Raw genomic sequence first — 10673 nt, forward strand, 5'->3', positions numbered from 1 at the left:
CTACTGTGGCTGTGTAAGACCAACGACACCAGCACACAGAAGGGCTGCCAGCACAGTTTCTTTGAACTACTTTTCTAAGGAAAGCAACTTTAAGAGATTAACGATCTTAGTTTAATTAAACATACATATATCATTCACTTAGTTCAGGGGGAAAAGCCAGCATCCTGAACTTCGGAGAAAATACAAACAGAAATTACAAACAGAGACAATATAAACAGAGCAAACACACACAGTTATCAACAGACAGGCCTCTAGCTGTCTGACCAAAGAATTACATAGTTACCAGAGAGAGAGGCACCAACATTTGGGTTTTCAAAGCTGGGGTGGGGGGGCGGTGTTCCAACAGCTACCCAGAGTCTCATCTGGCCAAATCACTAACACTCTTCCAATAAGTGTGCCCCCCAAAGGTAAAATGCCAACCTCAGAGCTCTTATACCCTGTTCAGGGCCCTGAGGGCTCAGAGCCTACTTAGCAAAAAGGTGTGGGACCTGGGGCCTCATGCCTAGTTAGTAAAAGGGTGTGGGCCTGCCTCTAATCAGGCCTCCCTTTGTTGGCCCCAGCTGAGGTCTATTGAGGGGATGGGAAAAGTCTTTAATTCCTGGTAGGTATCACAAAGGTGTGGGCCTGCCTCTACTCAGGCCTCCCTTTGTTGGCCCCACCTGAGGCCTATTCAATGGGTGGGAAAGATCTTTCACTTACAGATTGGCATTACAAGTGGATAGAGTGCTGGGCCTGGAGTCAGAAAGACCTCAGTTCAAATCTGGTTATAGACATTTATTGGCTGTGTGACCCTAGACACATCATTTAACCTCTGTTTGCCTTAAGAGAAGGAAATGGCAAACTACTCCAGTACCTTTGCCAAGAAAAACCCATGCCCAGCATTAGCATGCTATGGTCCACAGGGTCACAAAGAGTCGGACACAACCTAATGACTGAATAACAATAGCAACATCAATGAGCCAGGCACTTTTCTAGGCACAAAGACCAAAAGAAACATGTATTGTACACACAGGTGGAAGCATGACACAATAGAAACAGGAAGACTTGGTGTAGTATTGATCTGATCAAAGATCTTCTACACCCGTTCAATAGGGCTCAGGTGGGCCTAAGTGGGAAGGCCTGATTATATCTTTGTTCCTAAATAAGCCCCAAACCCCTACTTACTAGGTGCTAAGCCCATGTGGGAGTGAAGCCCTCAGGGCCCTAAGGGGAGTTGCTAAGACCAGAGCCAACGGTATGTGCACTAAGTTATAGTCAATCAGATGACATTCTAGTCAATGGGATGACAGCTAGGACTGTATAAAAAGAGATCCCAGAACTGGGAGCAGCACACAGAACTGGGAGTAGTGGAGCGAAGAGTGAGAGGATTCAGAAGCAGCATCGAGAGTGCAGAGCAGAGAGTGCTGAACAAGAGAGAGTTTCTGGGACCAAGGAACTGGGAGTCAACAGAGCTTCAGGAGAAAGTGCTGAACAAAGAGAGTTAGGATTCATGAGTGATCTTTTTATAGGGAGGCCCTAGAATCAAGGGGAAGCACAAGTATGGCTTCGTTTCTTGCTGTAATATTTTGTTATAATTTCCTTGTTACTATAGTTAGGTGGGCATACCAGTTTTGGAATATTATTGCCACAATATCAAATTGGGGGCATTGGTCCTTCAATCTGATCCTCTGGAGTCTAAATAAATGTTATATTTCCTCTGCCTTCTACCTATGGAATTCCTTATACTTCGAGATTTCAAACCATTCGGGCATGCCCCATGGTCCTCTCTGAGGTCACAGATTTTGCCTTACTGCTATACTTGGGTCTTTGACATATACAAATGTGTGACCTTAAGTAAACGGTTTAACTAACCTTTCAATGCCTCAAGCCACCTTCTAAGCCTATATAAGTTAAAGACGAATGATAAATCCATATCAATGGAGGGAAATTCCACACTAAGACTTTCCCAAAGTAATTAAATCATAGGTCTGGACCAAAAGAAAACATAGCATATACATATAAATCTACTTCTTTTGGAACCAGCTAATAGACACCTCCTTCTCTTCTACTAACTACCAACCACAGCTTGGAAGGACCTCAAAACTTAAGGACTTGGACAAAAAACTCTCAATTCACCATACACCAGGGAAGACTTTGCCTATTACAATATAAAGTTTTCCATTCTGGGGTTCATCATCCTTTATAGGAAAGCAAAGCACAGACCACTAGATATTTCTGGCTAGTTTTCTCCCTAACTTTATTTTGAATTTCCCTACACTCTATGTTTAGTAGACAGCTGGTGCACTGTGCTAGAATGTTCACATGTTAAACCACCATTCTTGGTTCCTTCTATACAATATCTAAGCCATTTCCACAACTGGTGCCAAGGCTCTAGGTTGTTCAGCCATTTTTCAGTAGTGTCTGACTCTTTGTGACCCCATTTGGGGTTTTCTTGGCAAAGACACAAGAGTAGTTTGCCATTTCTTTCTCCAGCTCATCTTGCAGATGAGGAACTGAGGCAAACAGGGTTAAGTGATTTGCCCAGGGTCACATAGCTATTAAGTGTCTGACATCAGATTTGAACTCACGAAGACGAGTCTTCCTGACTCCAAGCCTGGCATTCTAACCACTGTGCCACCTAGCTGTCCACTCAAAGCTCTATCATAGGTTCTCAAAGTGTATCGATAATACCACTCCCTGGCAGGTGCTGGAATGATCTGGTCAGGGGGGTGGTAGTAGCCTCCAGTGCAATTGGGTAGGCGTTGAATAAAAATAAGGAAATGGTGGAAACATAAGAAAAGAAGAGAAGAAACTTTTAAAAAATTGTTTGTACATGTTTCATCTGTTGTGTACCAGAGCTAAAGTCATAGTGATTACATTATTTTCCAATAAACACACAAAATGCAAGTTATAACCAATCAGTGGTCAAGTCCACCAATAGGTCTTAGCAAGCAAGTGTGGGCAGGGAGTGTGTTGCACGTTGTCAGGAAGTCCAGCATGCATAGGCAAGAAGACGTGTGTGTAATGACTTATTTACAATATGATACTATACGGTTATTGCATCATCAAAATTTCAATTCAGGAAAAACCCCACAAATTTACAATAAGCTATTAAATTTAAGATGCCTTTTTTAAAAAAAAATTAAGTTTTTCAAAATGACACAATTTTTTAAAAAACCATTAAAGGGTTAAAGAAAGTAGATTTCCAGGGCGGGGTGCTGAGTAATTTTTTTAAAGGGGGAAGTAGGTCAAATAAGTTTGGGAACCTCTGCTCTAGACTATTACCTAAATATTCAAAAAAACCAAAGCCTTGAAAATATGAGTAAATTTAGAGCACCATATATCATCATCAGATTAGAAGAATTATCATGAAAGAAACCATACAGCCTCTAGTTACTGTGGCTAAATATAGAAGAGAGACACCAGCCTGAGAAATCATCACTTAAGCCAAGAATCTAAGATGGATTGTGTGATACTCCCTGGAGAGCTCAGATAGGTCTCATTATTAGATTTGTGTACTTAATGTCACTCCTAGTAAGAATGTCATCAATTCTTCAAACCCAGCTGTTGCTAACGTGTCAGATTTATTTAAAGAAGCAAATATGTTTCAGGAGACACATTAAAATAATCTGAGATAGTATACACAATATATCTGTGCCCACTACACACACACACACACACACACACACACACACACATGTGTAATGCAACCTAGTCTTAGAGAAAATACCAGGGAGGGATTGAGAGATTAAGTGACTTGTCCAGGGTCATATGGTCAATATGTGTCAGAAGGGAGGCTGCACAAAGAAGGGATTGTTTCAGGTCTGTCTTTGAATCCCTAGCACCTAAATAGTTCTTGGAGTCTAGCAGGTGCTTAATAACTGCTTGTCAGTTCATTAATGGATTATCTACTTAGTGTCTCAAGTCAGGAAAAAGCTGGATTCAGGTTCCATTCAGCAATGATACCATATTGAAATGCAAAATTAAAAGTTTCAAGGTCTCAGGACGTGCTGTGCAATAGAAAGATTTCTAAGTATATCGTAATTTAAGAAAAGCAATATGGTGTAGTAGATAGAGGGCTAGCCTTAGAGCCAGGAAGACCTGAGTTCAAATCTTGCATTTGATCTACTGGCTATGTCACCCTGGTCAAGTCACTTAACTTCTCATTGCACTGAGGTCATTCTAGAATAGCAGATTAGAGATGAGTTGCTGATCTTTATCAATGGAGGAAATTTCCCTACGTGGGAAGTGAAGGAAAGGGGAACTGGAAGGAAATAAAGAAGAAACACTGCAATTTCAAACAAAATAGCACCCCCTTTCTTAACTACATTGCCATTTCCCCAGGTGTGTACATAGTACACACTGACAAATTCAACACAATATATCTAGTAGATATGAAAGAAAGGGTCTTGGTGGGAATGGTTTTATCATTTAGCTAGAACATTTCATTAACAATGATGTATTTCTGCTTCTATTTTAGTAGCAGTGACTAATAGAGGGTTTTACCCTCAACACTCCTGCAGCCCACCCTGCTCTGCTGTCTCTGAATCTTACTTCCCTGTAGTCTGTACCAGACGAACTTTCCCATTTTTCCATTCTTCATATAATGTTTTCCTAAGTGATTCAGCTAAAGGGAAAATGTCCAAAAAGACTCAACGTGGTCTCAGAGGTCAGAGACAGTTAAAGATTCTGTAAGCACTCTCTGCATTGCTCAGGGATGACTCCATAGAAAGGAAAGGAGCAAATCTAGGTTCAACAAAGGGATGAGTCACTGGCTGGATTTGGAAGTCTGTAACCTGCAAAGGATTATTTGATCCCTTTGAGAAAGACTGACCAATAAGACTGACAGCAGGGGTCGGAATGCAATAATAGGGAAAGTTTACTGGTAACAAGAAGGTTGAATAGTAGCTGGAGTCATGTGGCCAATACAAATTACCCTGGGAGCATATGTATGATTGATAGCCACTCTACATCGTACACTACCCATCCAATTATATAGCATAATTACATGCAAGGTATCCCAGGTAGATGCATGAAACAAGATAGTTCAATTGCATACAGTCAAATGCAGGCACATGCAGGGTGTTCCAAAAGTCTCAATGCAGTTTTTAAGCCAGCCTTCAGTGCAATTCAAAGCAATTCAGTGATGAGAGAAAGGCATCTTTTTTTTTTTCATGGGGAGCAGTAACAGTAGCAGCGTGAGTCTCTAAGGTCACATCTATAGGGCATGGAGACAATATTGAAGACTGGGTACATGGCAAAGCCACAAATCCATCCACAATAGGAGGACTTCCTATTAGTCATATGAGTTTCTTCATTGCTACTTCACTCAAGTTCCTTGTGGATTCATATCTGTTTTGCTGTTATGTTCAGTTAAGCTAAGTTAGGTTCGGATTCGGATTCTCACTGGCAATAAAGCACTGGCTGAGAGAACATGGTTTTTTTGAAAGACAGGGGAGATACTCTAACAAACACAGTTAACATAACAAAGACAAAGATACAAACAACATAGATTCATCACCTCTTGGGGGAACTCCCGCACTTAATCCTCTCAAAGCTGAGGGGGGGTCCCGGTTTACACAGCCCAGCTCGATCAAGGCCCAAGAGGGAAACTGATCCCAGGAAGCTTCTTCTCCATAGTGCGATCCCCACTAACTTGTTCCACGTGGGGACTTTTATAGCTTCCTGAACAAGGAGGGCCTACTGCTAACTGTCCCGGATGTTCCCCTCCAGAAGGGGTAGCTGCTCCCCTCAGGAGAGGAAGATCTTGTCAATCATTTTGTTTTTGAGAACTGGCTAGGTCCTCAAGAAGCAGTTTCAGAATTTCCTGTCCTTTGTCTTAAGAGTTACCTGTTCTTTGTTCGGGCCTGTCTCCTAGTGTATTCCATTCTTTTGTTTTGGGCCAATTAAAGAGTGGAGTGTCGGAGAGGTCTGTTCTTAAGGTTTATCAGTTGGAAAGGGATGTCTGATTCTTTATTCCAAGCTGGAAAGTCTAAAGATCCTGCAGGAGCTGGGGGATGGTGGAAAGGAAGAAAAGCTGGACTTACACTATAATATGGAAGATCTTCTATAATGATCTATCATTCACTGTTAAGCATGTTTACTTAGAAAATGTAACATAATGAATAGAGTACTGATGTTGAAGTCAAGAGCTCCTGAGTTCTGATTCTACCTCTGAAACTTACTGGACATGTTACCCTAGTAAAGTCACTTAACCTTAAGCAGCTCCCTAGAATTTACTTAAGTCATAAACAGATTATGATTTGTATTAATGGAAGGATTCTCTTACCCAGAATGCCCCATACAGGAAACACAAATTAATAGGAAAATGAAACACGCTGAAGCGACTATGGGAAAACAAGTACATTAATTCACTGTTGGTGGAGCTGTAAACTGGTCCAGCCATTCTGGAAAGCAATTCAGAGCTATGCCCAAAGTGCTACTAAATTGTACACATTCTTTGACCCAGCAGTACCATTCCTATATCTATACACCAAAGAGATCTAAGAAAGAGGAAAAGGACACATACATATAGAAATATTTACAGTAGCTCTTTTTGTGGTAGCAAAGAATTGGAAATTGAGAAGGTAGCCATAAACTGAGGAATGGCTGAACAAGTTATCAGCTACATATGTGATGGAATACAATATATTCTACTGTAAGAAATGATGGAGATTTGGAGTGGTGGGGCCAAGATGGCAGAGTAAAGGCAGGGACTTGCTGAGTTCTCCCCCCAAACCCTCCACATATCTTTTAAAATTACCATAAACAAATTCTAGAGCAGCAGAACCCACAAAAAATCATAGTGAAACAAATTTCCAGCCCAAGACAACTTAGAACGTTGTCAGGAAAGGTCTGATGCACCAGAGTGAAAAAGGAGTGCAGTCCAGTGCAGGCTGGGCCCCAGCAAACCCAGAGCCAGCCTGGAGGTGACTGAATCACTGACAGCAGCGGTGGTTTCCAGACCTCTAAGTCATACTTAGAAGGTCAGCAGGAAAGATCTATCGAACCTGGGTGAGAGTGGAGAGCAGTCCATTGCAGGCCACGCCAGCACAGCCCTGGCCCCAGCAAACGAGGAACAGACATTGGGAGCCACTGAATCAGCAGCCGTGGCAGTGGCGGCAGCAGCAGCTGCTTCCCGAGCTCTCAGCCCACAGACAAGAAGGGGGTTGAACAACTGGTCAGCAGGAGATTACGGGGGTCTTTTCATTAGCACTGAGGTGGGACTCTTGCTTTGCCCATACTCGGATCTGGGTCACAGTTCTGGGTAGCCATCCCAGAGTGAGGAGGAGCACTAGCACAACAGAGCTTGCAGCCATAGTAGAGGGGAGACCCTTCTCACAGTTCCAAGGCCTAAAAGACTGTGGTTGCTCACAGACCACAGCACAGGCCAGGAGAGTAGTAAACACCTTTCCTTAGATCGTACCACCTTAGAAGAAGTGAAAACTTACTCCCTAGAAGTATCTCTGAAAATAGCTGCATAAAACCCACGAAGGTTGAGACAGTGCGTCCTCCACCCTGGAAGCAGAGCTCTACTATGACCAAGAGTTAAAAGTCAAGTTATGTACTGGAGAAATGAGCAAATAACAGAAAAAAAAACTCTGACTATAGAAATGATGGAGATTGTTTCAGAGAAACATGCGAGAACTTGAATGAACTAATGCAGAAGGATATGACTGGAACCAGGAGTGCAATTGACACAACTTTGATTGCTTAGGAACTTTGATCAACGCAATGACCAACCACAGTACCAAAGGACTCAAGATGAAACATGCTACACAACTCCGGACAGAGAGGTGATGGACTCAGAAAACATATTAAAACATTTTTTAAACATATCCAATGAGGGAATTTCTTTGGCTTGACTATATGTGTTTGTAATAAAGGTTTCCTTTCTCTTGTTTTCTCAATGTAGGGGGACAGCAGAGAAGACAGGAGGGAGAGAACAAAGATCTGAAAAGAAAAGAAAATTTAATTAGTTAAGAAAAAAGAGTGACCAGGGAAATGGTCAATATTTTAGGGGAAGTTTAGGGCATTATTAGACATAATTCTAATCCAATACTATCCTTGGAGATTTATGCTGGAAGGAGCAAACACTCAACCATGGCCTTTCTCCAGCTCCACTCAAGTTGCAATTTGAACAGTGCTGTCTCCCTTGGAGAGAGGTGATCCTGATACAAGTGGTCTCTATTTATGCCATGCACACCACATGTTTGTTGTAAATATAGGCACTCACATATTATGCATATTTAAACACTGTTATGAGCTTCTTGCAAACTTAGTCTTCAAACAGTCTATATACATGCTTCAAACCCAGGACTTCTGATTTCCCAGACTTTGCTTCAGGTGTTCCTCTCTTTTCCCTCTACGGGTGATTGAAAGGGGTTCATATAGTAAAACATAATTCTTAAATGCTGATCCTTTCCCATTTTCCAAAAGAGTCACATTATTTTTCTGCTTAGTGTTATATTATAGACAGGCATCTCTAATCCTCTTTCTACTACTTCTTGTTTCTTGGCTGAGCTGTGTAGAATCCTCTTACCCCCACCCTCTAACTCTTACAGGCTTGTTCCTCAAGTCAGGTCAATAAGTATTTGTTAATAGCCTGCTATGTGTGCCAGGTACTAAGCACTGGGGAAATGAAGAAAGATCAAAACCGTGCCTGCCCTCAAGGAGCTCACAATCTAATGGGGGAGACAACATTTAGATGACTAAATACAAACAAACATGTGTATATGTATATGCATATATGTATATATACACACTTACATACAATGACACATGTATACATGTATGTATATAGATAGATATGATATAGATATACATATAATACACACACATATGTATTGTGTATATGATAATCTGAAAGGGAAGGCATTACCAATATGGAGGATAGGGAAAGGCTTCATGAAGAGGTTGTATTTTAGCTGGGACAGGAAAGCCAAAAGGCAGAGATAAAGATAAAGAACATTCATGGGGGCAGCCAGGAACAGCAAGTAGACCTGTGTCATTGGAATAGTCTCATCACTAGTGGATTATCCAGATATGGTCAAGGTCAAATGAAGAATAAGACTCTCCTTGCCCAAATAGCCATCTTATTTTCTCTCTGCTCTTGCATTTGCCTTGTCCATCTACGTCTTGAATTTCTCTGTCTTTCCTCAAATTCATGTTCGACATATCCCAAAATCATATAACTTCTCTGCCTCTTTGGCTACTCTTGACAATTTGCCATTTCAGGTGGCATCAACCTGAGAGACCATCCGATAAAGCACAGATCTAACTCCCGTTACATTAGAAATTGTTTCAAGATTGTTTTAACAAACCTTTATTAAGCACCTACTACGTGCCAGGCATTGTGCTGTAATGCTTTACAAATATTATCTCGTTTGATTTTCACAACAATCCTGGGAAGTAGATGCTATTATTATCCCTGTTTACAGATGTTGAAACTGGCACAGAGAGAGGTTAAATGACTTGCTCAGGGTCACACATCTAGTACATGTCTAAGACCAGATTCATGTTTTCCTGACTGTGGGCCCAGAGCTCTATTGACCACTCTCTCCAAGCATAAAGCCAGTGATGAATTGTGCATGATAAAGGTCCTAAAAGACAGGATATTCAGGTTTGGAAAGGACCTCTTTAGTCACTTAGTCTAATCCTCTTATTCTGTAGAAACTGAGACCTAGTGAACTGTAGTGCCATGCTCAAGGTTGTATCAGCAATACATACGTGAAATGAGACTAAACCTCTGCTATTCTGCTTAAAAATCCAATGCTCAGCCAATGAGGAGAATAATACCTTAAAAAGCAGAATTGGCCAAATGAAAAAGGAGGTACAACACCTCACTGAAGAAAATAATTCCTTAAAAATTAGAATTGAGCAAATGGAAGCTAATGACTTTGTGAGAAATCAAGGTCTGTATCCCAAAAGAGATTTTTCAAAAAGGGAAAAGGACCTATATGTGCAAAAATATATATAGCAGCTCTTTTCTTGGGGGAAAGAATTCGAAATTGAAGGGAAATTGGAGATCAATCGGGGAGTGGCTGAACAAATTGTGGTATGTGATGATAATGGCAAATCATTGCACCGTAAGAAATGATGAGCAGGATGCTCTCAGAAAAACCTGGAAAGACTTACATGAGCTGATGCAAAGTGAACTGTACTGTGTAAAAAATAATGGCAATATTGTAAGATGATCAGCTGTGAATGACTTAGCTATTTTCAGCAATACAATGATCCAAGACAACTCTGAAGGACTTGTGATGAAAAATACTATCCATCCCCAGAGAAAGAACTTACGTATCTGAATACAGATTGAAGTATACTTTTTTTACATTATTTTTCTTAAGTTTTTGTCTATATTTTCTTTCACAATATGACTATTATGGAAATGTTTTGCATGGCTACGCATGTATAACCTATACTGAATTGCTAGCCTTTTCAATGGCAGAGAGTGGAGAGGGAGGAAGGGAGAGAATTTGAAACTTAAGGTTTTAAAAACAAGTATTAGATTTTTTTACATGTAACTGGGGGAAAATAAAATTAAACCAATGCTCTTTTCTACTACGTCCTTCTTCTATGTCCTACTATGTCCAGTGGCATATATGACCAGAAAAATAAATAGAGGCTAGAGTCAAATGAGGGATAAAGGACTGCATGAGTTTTGCACAGTGAGATAATAAATTAACCAAAGG

Source organism: Trichosurus vulpecula, chromosome 4, assembly GCF_011100635.1.
Source record: "Trichosurus vulpecula isolate mTriVul1 chromosome 4, mTriVul1.pri, whole genome shotgun sequence".
NCBI lineage: Eukaryota > Metazoa > Chordata > Mammalia > Diprotodontia > Phalangeridae > Trichosurus > Trichosurus vulpecula.